Below are 17,174 nucleotides of genomic sequence, written 5' to 3'. Positions count from 1 at the left end.
AGGTCACAGCGCAGGCACTTGGGTGTGCGATGGCCAACCTCGTGGTTCACCTCTGGCTGAACATGGTCGAGATGCGCAAATTTGACAAGGCACGCTTTCTCAATGCCCCCGTCTTCCAGCTTGGCCTCTTCGGTGACACCGTCGATGACTTCGCACAGCAGTTTTCGGCAGTGAAGAAGCAGATTGCACATTTTGCCGCGGCGCCGCCAAACCAGAGAGGCCCACCAGCTCGCCGAGGGCGTCCCCCTGCGACTACGGAGGTTTCTCCCACTAATCCGGGGCAAGCAGGTCTTGATCCATTCAGACAGCATCGTGATGGTAGCGTACATAAATCGCCATGGCGGCGTGCACTCTCATCATATGTCACGACTCACCCGCCATCTCCTCCTTTTGAATCAGCCACGACTTAGGTCGCTGCGCACCACTCACATCCCTGGCAACCGCGCTGTCATGGCCGGTTTCACCTAGTGGTCCAGCTGATCTGGGATCGATTCGGGATGCCAGAGATAGATCTCTTTGCCTCCCAGGACAACTCCCACTGCCTGCTCTGGTACTCCCTGAAAGGAGCTCCTCTCGGGACAGACACGCTGGCACACAGCTGGCCCCAGGGGCTGCGCAAGTATTCATTTCCAGTGAGCCTTCTTGCACTGGTGCTGTGCAAGATCAGGGAGGACGAGGAACAGGTCATCCTGGTGGCCCACCCGGACCTGGTTCTCGGATCTTACGCTCCTCGCGACAGCACCTCCGTGGAAAATTCCCCTGAGGAAGGACCTTCTGTCTCAGGGACGGGCCACCCTCTGGCACCCGCACCCAGACCTCTGGAACCTCCACGTCTGGCCCCTGGATAGGATGCAGAAGATCTAGTGGATATACCACTTGCAGTTGGCAACTTTACGCCCTAAAGTGGTGCTTGTTCGCAAATTGGTGTTCTTCTCGAGCCGAAGACCTGCAGGAGAGGCTGGAGGGGAGGCTGTCCCACTCCACCTTGAAGGTGTATGTAGCTGCTAACGCAGCCCACCATGACGCAGTAGATGGCAAGTCCCTAGGTAAGCATGACTTGATTATCAGGTTCCTGAAAGGCGCCCAGAGACTCCCTGGCCTAGCCTGTTCCCCTCCTGGGATCTCTCTGTGGCCTAACCGGGCCTTCAGAGACCCCCTTTCGAGCTGCTTGATTCAGTTGAGCTCAAGCCACTAAGTGTAGCTCCATGGATGTTTTCATCCCTAGCCTTCTGGCCGGTGAATACAGCGGAGCAATTCACTGCCAGACCCACTACGAGTCACAGGAGCTCTGTACTAGGGTCGGGGTCCACGGGCTTAGTTCCCTTCTCAGGAAAACTCCCAGTGATGTATTTCAAAGTCAGAGAAAAGGCAGCGGCTGCTGGGCTTGCTCCCATGCTAGTCATGTAGCACCTGTTCCCCCCCTCAGGGGTGCGGGGAACATAAGGTCTGCGTTGGGGAGGGCTATGTGCAGCCGACACAGTTGCCTCTAGCACGCGGTAGCCTGCTTGCACCTGTCTCGACAGTTCACGTAACACAGTCAGTGTGTGCCGTTTTTAGATGGGACCCCTTGTGTCACTTCATTCGACACAAAGTTGAGTGAGTGACAGAAGGGGAAAATCATGGTTACTGATGTAACCTCCGTTCCCTGAGGGAAGGAATGAGACATTGTTTCCCTCCTGCCACAGCACTACACCTACGGTACACCTATTCCTCGGTGCAAAATCCTGACTCACACTCGCTGCCCCGCTTCCCTTTATGTCCGGGGCGGGGCATGCAAATTCTGTCTGCCAACTTGACATTGGCCTTTTCTCAGGTTCAGAGGTACGTTTGGCGTCCCAGGAAGACCCCTTGTGTCAGTTAATTCGACACAACTTCTCGTTCCTTCCCTCGGGAACGAAGGTTACAACAGTAACCATGTCTTTATTAAGTATTGCTCCCCTGTAATAGTTTTGTAAACTTCTACACATCTGTGCCATCAGTTTCCCTACACCCTTACCCCTAGATGTTTTTCTGCACTGAGTTTGCGTAATGCAGTCCCCATACATGGTTGCGCATGATTGATGCACTAAAATTTTCTAATCTCTATACCTGGAAAGGGATCTAAACCAATGACAGCATTGTAAGCTGTGCTGTCACCATCGGACAGCATCTCTGTGTATCTGAAATTATGATGACTCAATGACCTGGCCCACATGCATTTGGCAGACTCTTGCTCCATGGCTTTGCTAGCGTCGTGAAAATTCTTTGCACAGTCAGTGGCATGCAGTTCTTTCCACCTCAAGAAATCCTGAGTGATTTCACTGGCTCTATTTTGTCCCTCTTTTAGCACATAAACATGGCAATACAAAGATAAGACTTCATAGTCAATCACCAGTCCATACAGACCCCTATTCCATAATTGGAGGTGAAACCTTGTTTCTACCATGTACCATCAAAAGACACCTGGATGTTGATTACAGCTTCCTTGTCTTCCTTGAGTAGTTCTGCGACATATGGATCTACATCTGCATAGGCTGCTCTTATCTGATCTGCTGCACTGTCCAGAGACTCCAACCCTCACTCAACCTCAGCCACTAGACATGCATAACATCACAATCAGTATTGTTATACAGTGTCAGTTTGCACTCTTATGACCAGTTGATGTTATATTTCCATGGGTATATTTATATGAAGTAACATTTGAAAGGTTGTTCTACTATCCCCATATAGGCTACAGATGTTTCTTGCTCCACACAGAAGTGCAAGAAAGGCACATGATTATAAAGCAATATATTTATTTTATGTTATTTATATGAAATTACAAAATACATATTAAAAACATTGTGATTTTAAGGTTGACTAACTAACAATCAAAGACATTTCTATATTGGTATTTACCTGTCACTCTTCTGTCATGTCTCTGGTATGACTTCAGCTGCATGGAAGGGATTCCTAGTACTTTACTAATTTTCTTTAGAGTTCTATACCTAGACCATGTTCATGAGCTAAAAGCACCATCCTCACATTGATCTCAAATGAAACATCTCTTGTGCTGTCTTGCAGGCGTGAGGAGGTATAAACACTCTTTCTGTACCGATCTTCTTCATGGCAATGGGCACACTGAAGCATGACCAAACTACAAAAGCCTTGGTTTGCAGGATCAATCGTCACTTGCAACCTTGAACTATTTAGACAGGTGGGACAAATTAGCTCTCTGAAAAGGGAGTTTAGCTGGTCTAAATTAAGTAAAAGCTACTGCTGTGTTGCTGGCTTGCTTTCTTCAGCATGACAGGACAGCATGGTCGTGTTTCTTAACATGTCAACAAGTTTATGTCGGGATGCGCTAGTTACCCCTGGTTCTTGAGTGCTGAGGAAATTGCTAGCAGTCTCAGCTTGACTAACTGAGGATTTTCCTTGCCTCGTTGCTCTAGCCCTAAATAGCTGAGACTCCTACTGACTTCTGCATTTTAATTTGAGTTTCATTATTTTTGTGAAGCGATTAGTTTGATCGATTGTATTATATAAGTCTCTTGAGTGTATCTTTTCTCTGCAAATAATTTAAAAGCTTGGAGGCGAACACAGGTCAGCTGAGACATTCTATCCAATCACAATGCCAGAAAGGCCAGTAGCCAATGAGATTTGAATGTCATAATTGGGTTACCCCCCTCATTGCCATGACAGGCAAGTAAAAAGCCATAAACGACTAAGCTATCCATAGGCTTGACAGAATAAGCTTTTCAACGATATGCAATTCAACTCGGTTATTTCTTAAATTGCGGAGACAAATTGCGATGAAAGATTCTAACAGTCGCTAATTTAAGGCTTTGTTTACCTGGCGAAGGTTGTATAATATCATAAAAACAAACTATTTATAGTTGTTTTTTGGTAATAATTGTGTGCACGTTATGAAAGTTTACAAGTTATAAAAAAAATATAAAAATTGACAAACTGAACAAAAATCATAATTTTTGCCTGTAGTACCTGGCCTTAAATTATCATTATAAAATTATAAAAGACTCAAGGAGATTTTTTAAAGAAGCAGTTTCACTGGTACACTCGTCACATGGTGACATGGGGTTAAACAAATGCTAAATAATTAAGACATTCAGAAAAGAATAAATGATTATACAAGAAACTGAGTAAACTTGTTAAAAGAAACACCTGGAAAGGAAAACAGCAACAGGAAACACCATAGACATAAAATACCTATAACTACTAAAATAAAGCATAATAAAACACAAAGCAGCCCACATACTTAAAAAATGTGCAAAGCAGAAGCTTAAAGAGGTATTTTTAGCCTTAATCTATGGCAGCAAATATGGTGCTGATATTTTGTTTTTGTTTATTGATGTAAGTTTCATCATTACATGGCCATGTCAAGAACAGGTTCAGTCCTAGAGTTTCAGTCCCCCCCAGGTTCAGTCCCCCCACCCGACGATATATCACTCGAGCCCCCCCAAACACGCGTAACACAATATTACACTTACACCGTAGAAACTCCGTAGAAGCTAGTGAGGTGTAAGCGAAGCCCAGACGACCAAGAGATGTGGCCAGAAATCAAGGAATCTTCCACAACAGTCCTGGGCACCAACTGGTGAGATTGAATGCAAGCAGACAGGTAACTGCACCTCAATCGACCAGCAACCACAGATACACAAGCTCGTGAAGAGGGTTCATAGAAGCTGGTTAGGTGCAAGCGAAGCCCAGATAAATCTCGCAAGACACGGGCATAAATTGAGGAATCCTCCTACACAGTCGGGCACAAACTGGTGAGAGTGAATGCAAGGAGAAAGGTAACCACACCTCAATAGAAAGGAATCCAACAGATACTCAAACTTGTTGCAACTAAACAAAAGAGAAGAGTTAGACTTCATCATAAACAGCACACATGTCAACAGTAACAGAGAAAAATAAACTTGCGAAGAACGAGGGAAAACACGAGAAATAAGAAGGGAGTGCAATTAGAGGAAAGCAGGTGGCAATGGGCATGTAACTCATCACTGTGATCAGCATCTCCAAAAGATCGATCAGGGCTCCCATGGAAACACTGATCACGCATGCCAGCTCCACCTGTGAGACACGAGGGAGTGAAAAACAAACAACTGTTAGACCCAGCACATGCAGGAACCATGACAAGCTTCTTTTGTACAGATGTACAATTATCAAAATTAAGTATAATTTACCATATTTTAAACACCAGCCACTGCAAACGTTGCTAAATGGGTTTTATTATCATGTAATGTAGAAACGTTGACTCACCGATGGATAGTATTTAATAAAAATTATGTTTATCATTAGAAAATGCAATGCCCCATGCGTTTCCAAGTTGGAAGTCCAACTTCTAGAGGCATTAAATTGCATTTTTTCTAGTACAAAATTGGAAATTCTGACTTTCCGAGTTGAATGGAATGCAGCAAATATTCAGAATGGAATACTAGCTTGCTACATACTCAATACTGCACAGTATAGTGTCTACTAATAGCATCATGCAGTGAAAAACAGTGGTATGCTACATAGTTTTAACATGGCCTTATCTTATTACACGTGAGTGCCGTTCGTTTATCACCTTGGAAATAAAAATGGTTATTTATCATTTTAAATGTAATATAGTGTAAAAACTATCTTTACTTTTAGCAGTTGTTGTGGAGTTGTTAGGGTTACCTTGTCTTGTTTTACCATTGCCCCTTTGGTTTCCATTTTCGTCCCTTTTGTTTTCCATAGGTTTACTTTTGTCCCTTGTTTAGCTCCACTGTCTCACTAGTCTATTGTTTAAAAGAACTGCACATCCCAGTATCCACCTGTCATCATCACTGCCATTTTGTTCATTGTTCTCACCTGTGTATCATTTGTAATCATCCTGTCCTTGTGTATTTATATCCTGGTTTTTGGTTCAGTCCTTGTCTGTTGTTAGCCGTGTGTGTGTGTGTGTGTGTGTGTGTGTGTGTGTGTGTGTGTGTGTGTGTGTGTGTGTGTGTGTGTGTGTGTGTGTGTGTGTGTGTGTGTGTGTGTGTGTGTGTGTGTGTGTGTGTGTGTGTGTGTGTGTGTGTGTGTGTGTGTGTATTTATCACTTTGTGGGACCAAATGTCCCCATAAGGATAGTAAAACCGAAATTTTTGACCTTGTGGGGACATTTGTCGGTCCCCATGAGGAAAACAGCTTATAAATCATACTAAATTATGTTTTTGAAAATGTAAAATGCAGAAAGTTTTCTGTGAGGGTTAGGTTTAGGGGTAGGGTTAGGTTTAGGGATAGAATATAAAGTTTGTACAGTATAAAACCATTATGTCTATGGAAAGTCCCCATAAAACATGGAAACACAACGTGTGTGTGTGTGTGTGTGTGTGTGTGTGTGTGTGTGTGTGTGTGTGTGTGTTCCCTGCCTGTATTTTCTGTGTTGTTTATTTTCCCATTGAGGGTTTTCCTTTGTGTTTCAATAAAGTAAAGCTTGCACTTAGATCCGCTCTCCTCGTCTGCCTTCGCTGTCTGCATTTGTAACAGGAGTATTTAGGACTCTTTTACCAGTAAGAAAACTCTCGAAGTCAGGAGTTCCAGGTGTCAAAGGTTAGACTTTACTGAGCAAAACAACAAAGCCGAGACGCCAGCTGTATCTGTGTCTGATCCTTTCATTCAAAGCTTACTTCTTTATACACTTCTGTTATCACACATAAGCACACCCCTCCTGTTATCTTAAAGGGGTCATGACATGGGTTTTTTTATTGTATTATTATGTTCCCTTAGGTGCAATTATAGTATTAATATATTTTTTTTTAAGAAAAACTTTTAAAATCTAGTGATTTATGACCTTTTCCCACCCTGTTTCTCATCCTCTGATTCAAACAGTCTGTTTTGGGGGCGTTTTCCATTTAAGACTTCAGTGTTAACGCCCACTGTTATGATTGGCTAACGTCAGTGCCTATGTATCAATTATTGACGCCCCCAGCCAGAACAATATGCAAGTAAACTAAGTAAAAACACTGTGATTATTCATAATGAATGAAATTGCGCTTTAAAAAGTAGTTTAAAGTTTAAAATAGATTCCTTACAGTTTGCGTCGTCGTTGTTCCCAGAATAGTCGGCACGGACTTATCTTTGAGCAACAGTTTTCTGGCAAAGCCAGCATCATATTGAGATTTGTCCTCAAAACAGTCATCTTTAAAATGTACAGAACAAACGCTTAAGTTAACACTGCCGTGACTGGGACGTCCGCAAAAAATAAACTGCATCCATTTTTCCCTGACGTCTGGATCTTTCGGCAGCTTATTCAGAGGTTTTGTTTGACCACAGCCAGGAACAGCACATCTGTGTGGCATCGTAATTTTCCTGTGCACAAGTAGTCTCTGTCAGAGCTCGCTGTCCATCGACTGAACACTTGTGAGGCGCACGGCGATACGAAATGAGCGTAGTTGTCTTGCGCTTAAAGCGTAGTTATCTTGTGCTGGAGGCGGTCATATGCAAACGCTGTTACGTCACTTCTAACCGTCACGTCACTTCTAACCGTCACGTCACTTCTAACCATGAATCCAAAACGAGATGTATTTTGAGCTTGATTAAATAAATGATTCGTTTAGAATTGGGAGGACGTCTTAAAATATTAAACTTGCAGGACGTTTTAATGATACAAAGACCTCTTATATACCAAAAGATCAAGTCAAATTTGGTTTCTCATGTCATGACCCCTTTAACCGATATCCACTCTCCTTGTTCACCTTCATTATTTCACAGACTCTCTGACTTCTTTTTAATGGTGGAATTCTGGCAGTTAGTCTTAAATTAATTTATTGTTTTTAAATTTTAAACATCTCTTAATTAGAGGAATCAAGTTACTCCCAATTTTGTCTTTCTGTCCATCCAGGGTAATTGTCATTTTATTGCATTGGACCATTCACATGATCAGTGTCATCTGCTTAGTTGCCGCTCGGATCAAGAATGATTTGATCAATGGTAACACACAACAGAATATTATTCCTCTAACAAGAATTGTTGCTTCAATCATTATACCAATTTTAGCCAACCATGCACTCCATTTCTTAAACAATTAGATTATTATAAACAAGACAAGCAATCTTAATCTTTAGTCCCCACCATGTCTTTTTCTTTCTTTCTCTCCATTCTTCATTACTATTATAATGTACATGAGTTCAATAAAAGCATAAGTAAAAGTAATAAATCATCTTCCAATCTAAATTCATTTTCATACATCATTCCCAGGTTTATTTCATACTTCTTTAATAAATCAGGCAACTCCTTTGCCTGCAATGGTTCTGAAATCTTTATGCCTAAATCCAATCTATAAATAATCTTCTTGACAGGGTGTGATCCCATGATGGCACAGTGACAGAATGCTTGGTATTTAACACTGTAATAAGTTGCTTTAGTAAAACGGTTATTAAAATGCAGTTGGGTTGAGTGGAACTCCCAATTTTTGGTCTCTTCTAGACCTCCCTTTTTGATGCTTCTGACCTAAGAGCATTCATCCACCTCCTTAAACCCATATCAGACATTGTTGGGCAGGTTTCCAGAGTGGTGATGCCCTGCCTTAGGTTTTTGCCATTGGTAAGGACATTAGCCGTTAGCCTTAGCCTTCTGTCAAGCTTAATTTAAAAACATCACCTTAATTCAATAATAGACTCTAGATTGATTAGAAACTACATTTATTCTTTCAGATGAACATTGAACTGAATCTCTTATCTTTAGTATAAACATTTAACATTCAGAGGGCATTTTCACTTCAAAATGCCCTCTGAATATATAAAATCTTTAATCATGATGAGGAAAGCTGTTTGAACCTCTCCTTCATAACACTGTATCTACCATTATTGTCAAATCACATCATTTTTCATAAAAAATCTAATCAAAAGAAAACAAACAACCCAGAGATGTGCCTTTAGCACACTTAAAAATCTGCTCTTGGGTTTCTGTTTCGAGCAGACACTTATCAAACTTAGACTGTGAGAGAGAATAGGGTAGGAGAGAAATTAGGGGGAGGGGGGCGATTCCTTCTTTTTTTAATTTTAGTATCTCACAATAATATATTTAAGTTATTCTTCAACAGTGAAAATAGTAATAATATCTCTCTTATGTTTATTTTCTCCCTTTCCTTAATCTCTCTTAGGACAAGGAACTTCCATTCTATCTAATAAAATAGCATAAATCAAGTTTTTAAACTAACAGAAAAGTTAAGTTTAAACAAGATGTAAATGGAAATTCAAACAAATATCTTTTCTTGTGTTTTGAAATAATTGCTCAGTAAAATACACCATGTCCTTTTAATTTCTCAAGACTCTCCAATATATCCAAATATTTCAGCATCATTTAACAATAAGATTTTTCAGTTACTATTCTCTTATACTTATCAGCATTTCTTGACAAACGATTCAGTTAAATAGCAGAATCATAATTCACAGTGCAGAAAATGTAAGCCTATAAAATAATAATTTCATGGATTAACTATGGCAACTAGAAATAGCAGTAATGGAAAAATACACTCAATCCTTCTTTGGAACATTTTGGGGAGTAACCAATCCAATAGGTAACTCTAACTTTGCCATAAAGTTTGTAATATTTATTTATTCAAATCACTATATCAGTTTTTAGCTGCTGGATTTAAATTTAGACCCTCAGAACAATTTAGACATGGGTATTGAACCCATGCATGGCAGTCTGAAAAATCATAAATCCAGTTGGTATCATAAGACTGAAATCAACTTATCCCGAGAGGTTTAAATCCACATTAGAAATGGCAAATCAGTAATGATTACCAGCAGTAATGAGAGCGAGAGGACAAATCAGATATAGCCCACATCATTTTCAGTCTTCTTTTTCTCCGGATTTCCTCCTGCAATATTAGCAGCTTCAGTAAATAATCTGGCCCAGCCATCTGCAGAATGAGTTAGTGAAACAACATACACATTGTGATGACAAAATAAAGGTAAAACAGAATATAGATCATCAAAAACACACACAGAATAGGTGCATGTATATGAAGTTGTTAACGTTCATAATTGAGGAAGTTATGATGTTCGATTTAATCTTAATGTTTCTTCATGGGTTTCAGCCGCCACCAAAGACCAATTTTTCCTTAGTATTTTCAATGATTTTTTACAATCTAATACATCAAAGATATTTCTTAATTCTTAAAATCAGAACTTCCAGCATGAATAACATTTGACATTCTATTTACTTTCAAAAGAAGAAAACTTCTATTTTATTAAATATCAGAGCATTTGCTTAAAACAGTTTACAATGTTTGCTTAGTTCTGCCTCCTTATTGGAGGTTGGGACTTTATTTTCCATTTTACAAGCTGCAACTCACATGTAAATGTGTTCTCCAGACATACTTAAACACATAGGAAATCAAAAACAAAACAAATAATCATGGGTTATTACATTTAGATATCAAGACTTTACAGTGTTTAATTTAATAATTGTTCAAAATTGTATTCTTTCATAAACTGGACCAGACAGAATGTAAAACAGACACATGAATGTGAAGTTTTCACATTTAAGGTTTGCTTCTAATACTCAAGTTACAAAATAGAATTTGGTTTTGTAAAAAACATTTCTTATTAGTCGGTTTTTCCCCCCTCTTTTCCATTTTTTTTTTGATCTTATCAATCAAATTTTACACAGTGAATTTCTAGATGTATATAGATATATATTCCAATGGAGTGTTTTGCCACAATTATACCTTATTGTAATGTAACAACACATATCTTCTTATCTTCACATATCTTATCTTCTGTTTAAAATCCAATTATTTAGTTGACTTTAGTTTAAAGTAACACACTGGACTCAAAACTTTATTGTTTGTCTAGACAATGTGATACAATCTTTAACTCTAAGCACACATATACCACTTGCTCTTTTTCAGTTTAGTTAATCTTATACTACGCTTCCTTCATGGCATGAAAAGAACAGTCCAAGGCTGAATTTTCAAAGTCTTTTGCTTTCATTCACACTTTTACAAACAATTGCACTACAGTCACTTCACACACACTTTCAGACACCGATACAAACACTCTCACAAACACAGAAACTTTGATAATTTTTACATACACAAGGCCTTTATAAACACAGAGCTCTCAAAAAATTAAATTCTAAAACCCAACTAGGACTTCGGCCCTAAATTGGCGCCTGCCAATTTAGCTATAATGCAGTGCTATTTTGTAAAGCAATGCCAACCATCAAATTGTGGGCTCATTGCTTCTCAGCCAGTTCAAAGGCCACCGTTCAAAACCAGGCTCCTAATCACCACTGGTGTCACTGCACCCAGCAACATCCGTAGGATTTCAATGCACCCTTCTCTGGGTGTACACGCCTCTTGCATGACCTACCAGAGCCGCTCACTTCTGCGCTGCCTAGAAGTGTGGTATCTGTAGGATTTTGCACGCTTCAACTTATTCACAATACTTATTTGCATGCACAGTTTTTGAAACCTGGAACAGGCCTATAGAGTTACCATCATCTGGGCCAAACCTACAGCAGACTACACAAAAACACAATTTTAAGCAAAATTGCTTACCTGAGTTTTTGGCACCAGTGATTTTGTGCAGTCAGTGCAAGCAAGCCCGCAGCGGCTTCCCTGGCCCCGTACCTATTCCATCTGGGTCGCCAATGTTATGTTGTGCAGTATTGAGGACTCTTTTACCTCTCAGTAAGAAAACTCTCGAATTTAGGAGTTCCAGGTTTCAAAGGTTAGATTTTATTGAGCAAAACAACAAAGCCGAGACATCAGTGTCTGATCCTCTCATTCAAAGTTTACTTGTTTATACACTTCTGTTATCACATATTACCTCATAAGCACACCCCTCCTGTTATCTTAACCAATAAGCATGCTTCTCCACTCTCCTTGTTTGCCTTCATTATTTCACAGACTCTCTGACTTCTTTTTAATGGTTCAGTTAGTCTATTTTTAACCTAAAATTAACGTTTTAAATTCATTTATTTTGAAAGTATACAATAACTTTGAATATTGGCTGTGGTAATCTTTAACTATTGTCAGTGCTTTGAAGAGCACATATAGGAAATTTGCATATTGTGTAAGCATTGTATACGTACTATATACTGCATATTTTCCGAACATACTGTAGCTGTCATTGTGCCGTTGGGAGGAATTTTTCTGTCACATGTCATTACAGTTCCTTAGCTGTTGCATATCTTGTTCTATCTTTGCAAGAGTGAACTCAGAAACTACCACAATTGTGATCTTGATGCAATCTCCACTGGCAGCTTACTTTTTATTCTCACAACTACACTGTAAAAAAAAAAATCACCTACTTCAACTTAAACATTTAAGTTTAACTGCTGCCTTAAAATTTGTAAGTCAAATCAAATGATCTGTTCAAGTCATTTCAACTCATTATTTTAAGTCTTGTCAAGCTTTGGAATGCTCTTTGTAAGTGGAAATGATTTAACAGTGTTCGCTGTTTCAACTTAGACAAACAAGTTAAAAAAGAGAATTAGTAATGTGCATTCTGTTAACTTGTCCTGATAAGTGGTTTCAACTTCAGGGCCGTGGCCAGGGTTTGGAAATTAGTGAGGTGTCAAGACTTTTACCAAAATTACACATACAAATGCAACATATCCTTTACATCAAAATTAAGTATAAAAATTAAAGGACAGAAACCAATAATAATACTGAAATATATATTTGTTTATCGCAAATGCAGTTAACAATATTAATACTGAATTTTTGTCACATAGAAATGCACATTTGAAAATAAAGCATTGATTTTGGCTGCAAAATTTACTCATATTAACTACAGAAAAACAGCAAAAGTTCATTAACAACTTATTTATCTAGGACTATGTTAACTCAGCAAATTTTTTCCTCTTTAAATAAGTTTTACTCCTGAAGAAATTAATTATAATTTTGAAACATATGTATAAAATCATGACCACCTACATGATATGAGTCATTAACTTTATAAAAGCAGTTTTATGCTACATGGGACAGGGGCGCCCTCATGGGGGCTGCCATTTTAGAATCACATGACCAGCTGAATACTACTCGCTTAATCTCAGTAGCCATCTTGTTACTGAACACTTTCACTTATTGATTAAATGAATCATGGCTGATTGTGAATAGTGAATTTCTACAATGGCATCTGTAACTGAAAACTGCTGATTTTTAATGATGCAGAATCCACACCACTAGAAGTGCAAGATGACATGAACAAAGAGTTATTGAGTGTAGCTACCTTTAATTCACATTTTTTTGATTAAAGTCCACTAGAACTAAACATATTTACAAAGGAGAAAAAGTCATAACTTCATAATTAATACATGAGTGTCCAGGCTTTAAAGCTTTTTTGTTAAATTCGGCTTTGACAATTTATTTTATTATTTTATTTTTAATATTTGTTTTAATTTTCATGCATAGTATCCAGAGTTTAACTATGGTATTAGTGAGGTCATGTTAATCACAGGTTAAAAATTATAAAAATAAAGATCACCATGGTTAGATGTAATTATTGTACTAAACACATGTAGCACTTTTACTCTGCTCTGCCCCGCAAAATTCACTGCGCAGCTTCAGTGCCATTTTATCACACTCTTGTAGTATTTACGGACACTAAAGAATCCATCCAACTGTCCAAACTAAATTATACATGCATGCAGACACTCAAAGGAGTTATCAACCGCACAACTGTAGCAAGTTTCATAACAAACTTGGCATAAATGTGTTTGAACGTGTTCATAAACTTCCTTCATGGAAAATAATCTGGAGACAAGTTAAAAACATTTCTTAAATGTCTGTGTTAGTCCTATGATCTTTCTTGCAGATTTTAATGTGTAAATGTGTGTTTGTGTATGTATTTGAGTTAGTGCAATATCTGTATCTCCTTATAATTGTTGATAATGAAGGTACAACATAAGACATTTTCATAAGAAACAGTCATAAAATTTGTCAAAACATACCAGGAAGACATTCCTGATGGAAAATTGGAAACAAGCTAAAAATATTTAGGAATTTTAGATTTGAGTCCTTTGGTCCTTCTGGCAATGTAAATGTTTGAATGTTTATGAGTGTTTGGGTTAATAGTTCACCCAAAAATGACAATTCTGTATTATTTACTGACCCTCATGCCATCTCAGATGTGTTTGACTTTCTTTCTTCTACAGAACAAAGAAGAATATCTGAGCTATTTAGCTCCTTACAATGCAAGTGAATGGGTGCCAAAACTTTGCCAAAAGTAAAAAAAACACAAAAGCAACAGAAAAATAATACAAACAACTCCAGTGGTTTAATACAACTTCTTCTGAAGTGATCCAATCAGTTTGGGGAGAGAACAGACCAAAAAGTAACTCCTATTTCACTGAATATCTTGCTATTGCATTCTACAGGCATGATCGTGATTTCAAGCTTGATTACACTTCCTAGCACCATCTAGACTCAGTGCATGCATCAAGAACTAGGAAGTGTAATCAAGCTAGATCATGATTGTGCTTGTAGAATGCAATGGCAAGATGTTCAGTGAAATAGGAGTTACACTGGAGTTGTTTGGATTACTTTTCTGCTACTTTTCTGTGTTTTGGCACATTGCATTGTAAGGAGTTACAGAGCTGAACTATTCTTCACATCTGGGATGGCTTGAGGGTCAGTAAATAATATAGAATTTTAATTTTTGGGTGAATTATTCCATTAAGTGAGTGTTAATGTGTGTGTTTGAGTGAGAATATGTGTATGTGTTTGAGTAAATGCAATAAGTGTGTTTTGCTTACGTGTTGAGTGCATAGAGAAAATCTAAAAACTTATTACATACCAGGAACTATTCCAAGATGGGAAACTGAATAATAATATCGATAATAATAATAGACAGAGGGTTAGGGTTAGGGTTAGTTTGTGTGAGAGTGTTTGCTTTATGTTTGACAATACATATGAAATAACAAATTTAGGCCAACATAGGCCTGATAACATTCGAAAATAAAAGCTCGAAACATAATATTCCCAATACCAAGACATATTTACTACTCCAGTACATGCTTGTTCTAGGAGTTGTACCTCAAGAGTTTGTATCTTTGTTATGTCCCAGGGCGTAATTATTAGTGTTATTTGTTTGATACATGGGCAGTGATAATTGTACTTCTTAATGTGTATGTAATGTCTGCAGGGTTGTCGCTGTCCTTTTCTGCATATCGCAACGCAGTTTTGTGGTTAACACGGCAGCTCATTTTTGCTTATCGCGGCCCATTCTGCATGTTTCGCGGCTGACCCACCGGCCCGCTCAGTTCTACCGATGGCCATTCCGTCCCTGATTGGCCAAAAGTGCGTCGGCCCAATAGGAAAATGCCCGGTATGCCAGATTACCAGTCCAGCCCTGGTTGTCTGTATTGTGGCAGTGTTTTGTGGTGTTTTGCTCTCTCTTTCTCTTTCCTTCACACTTGCTCTCCTCATTGCAAAGGTTAATGGACACCAGCTAACAATGGATACCTTTGATTGCTGCCTTGCTCTGATTGGTTGCTGGATGGAGAGCTTGAAGATAAAGCTGGAGAGTGAACTTCGGGAAGGCCTTTTGTTTCCAGGCTGCTGAGATGGTTTTTCTCCTGCCCCAGACAATTAGCAATGTTGTTGTTGTTGTTGTTGTTGTTGTTGTTGTTGTATACTGTTGTATCATACTAAGTGTTTCCTCAACTTAATGTCGTTGTTACCAGTTGTTATTGTACAACCTGTTGCTTATTGAAGTAACGGTGGTAGCCTAAGTGTTAATTCTTTGTTTCATATTTTAAGATATTTATACTTCTAGAGAATTCTTATTTCATTGTTTATTTTGTTCTTTTTGGAAGCCGTAGGGAGGAGGACGCTATTTTTGTTATTGACCGTGTTTTCTGCTGTTTTTGGTTTAGAGAGGGATTAAGGGAAGAATTTTGTTAATTTACATTTTATTTGTAAAGTTTAGAAAGTACTCCCCAAAAAAAGCTTCCTTTTTTCATGTGTGAACTTTTTAATAAATATGATTTTTGTTTTATTGATTTAAGATTGGAGTGATCTTTGTGACAGCGCTGGGACAGGAGAAGACACTCTTTAGCTGCCTGTTAAATTAATATTTATATACATTTCCATTATTATTATTTCCTCATTACCCCTTTCCCAACCCTAGACGGGGAGGGGTGTAACACTCTTAAACTGTGTACCCATGCAGAAGCTTGGTCTGGTTTGATTTTCATCACCACTCTCTGTAAAAACTCAAAAGAGTTCTTCATAGCTGCATTATAGATGATGCCCATAAGCATGGCAAAGCATCATTGAGGTTGTGTAAAACAATGGTCTCCTCCACCCAGGGCCGGCCCAAGCCTTTATGGGGCCCTAAGCAGAAATTGATTTGGGGGCCCCTCGGTGCCGCCAATATGATTGAATATTGTCAATGTTTGATTATTCGCACACTATAAATCTAACACACCCCTTATCAATTTTATTAGTTGTAGCTGTGTTGCTTACAACATACCAATTTCTGCCTGGCACGATTTTAATTGTAACAGTAGCACACCTATATTTACCCAATCTTGTTATCCCTCTGTTACCAGTTTTGTGTACTTCCTAGAGAACAAGTCAAGTCAAGTCAAGTCAAGTGTTTTTTATTGTCGTTTCAACCATATACAGTTAGTACAGTACACAGCAAAACGAGACAACGTTCCTCCAGGACCATGGTGCTACATAAAAACAACAAAGGACCAACATAGGACCACATGAGACTACACAACGAAATAATACCTATATAAACTACCTATATATACCTATATAAAGTGCACGTGCAAACATGTGCAAAAAGTACAGGACAGTACAACAAATTACTGACAATGAACAGGACAATAAACAGTGCAGCGCCGACCAGTACTCAGTAGTGCAAAAAGATGACAGTTTCTAAAAATGTAAACATAACATACTATGAGATAATGTTCTATGCACATAGCAGTTATTGAGGTAGCAGACAGTTATAAAGTGACAGTTATTAAAGTGCAACTCAGGACACGTGTGTGTCAAACCAGTCTCTGAGTATTGAGAAGTCTGATGGCTTGGGGAAGAAGCTGTTACACAGTCTGGCCGTGAGGGCCCGAATGCTTCGGTACCTCTTGCCAGACGGGAGGAGGGTAAAGAGTTTGTGTGAGGGGTGTGTGGGGTCGTCCACAATGCTGGTTGCTTTGTGGATACAGTGTTTTTTGTAAATGTCTTTGATGGAGGGAAGAGCGACCCCAAT

General features: G+C 38.9%; 1 long non-coding RNA gene across 1 annotated transcript in view; it reads right to left on the bottom strand.

Moving 5' to 3' along the window:
• LOC127619094 (uncharacterized) overlaps positions 1–11,564 on the bottom strand; it is a 29,503-nt gene extending 17,939 nt beyond the window's left edge. Inside the window, exon 1 of the long non-coding RNA XR_007967524.1 lies at positions 11,501–11,564. This is a non-coding gene — a long non-coding RNA (uncharacterized LOC127619094). The remainder of the gene's footprint in view (positions 1–11,500) is intronic.
• Positions 11,565–17,174: the final 5,610 nt, after the last annotated feature.

This window comes from Xyrauchen texanus, chromosome 25 (assembly GCF_025860055.1).
Source record: "Xyrauchen texanus isolate HMW12.3.18 chromosome 25, RBS_HiC_50CHRs, whole genome shotgun sequence".
Lineage (NCBI taxonomy): Eukaryota > Metazoa > Chordata > Actinopteri > Cypriniformes > Catostomidae > Xyrauchen > Xyrauchen texanus.
Note: the sequence above shows the minus strand (reverse complement) of the source record. Positions and strands in the feature narration are given on the sequence as shown.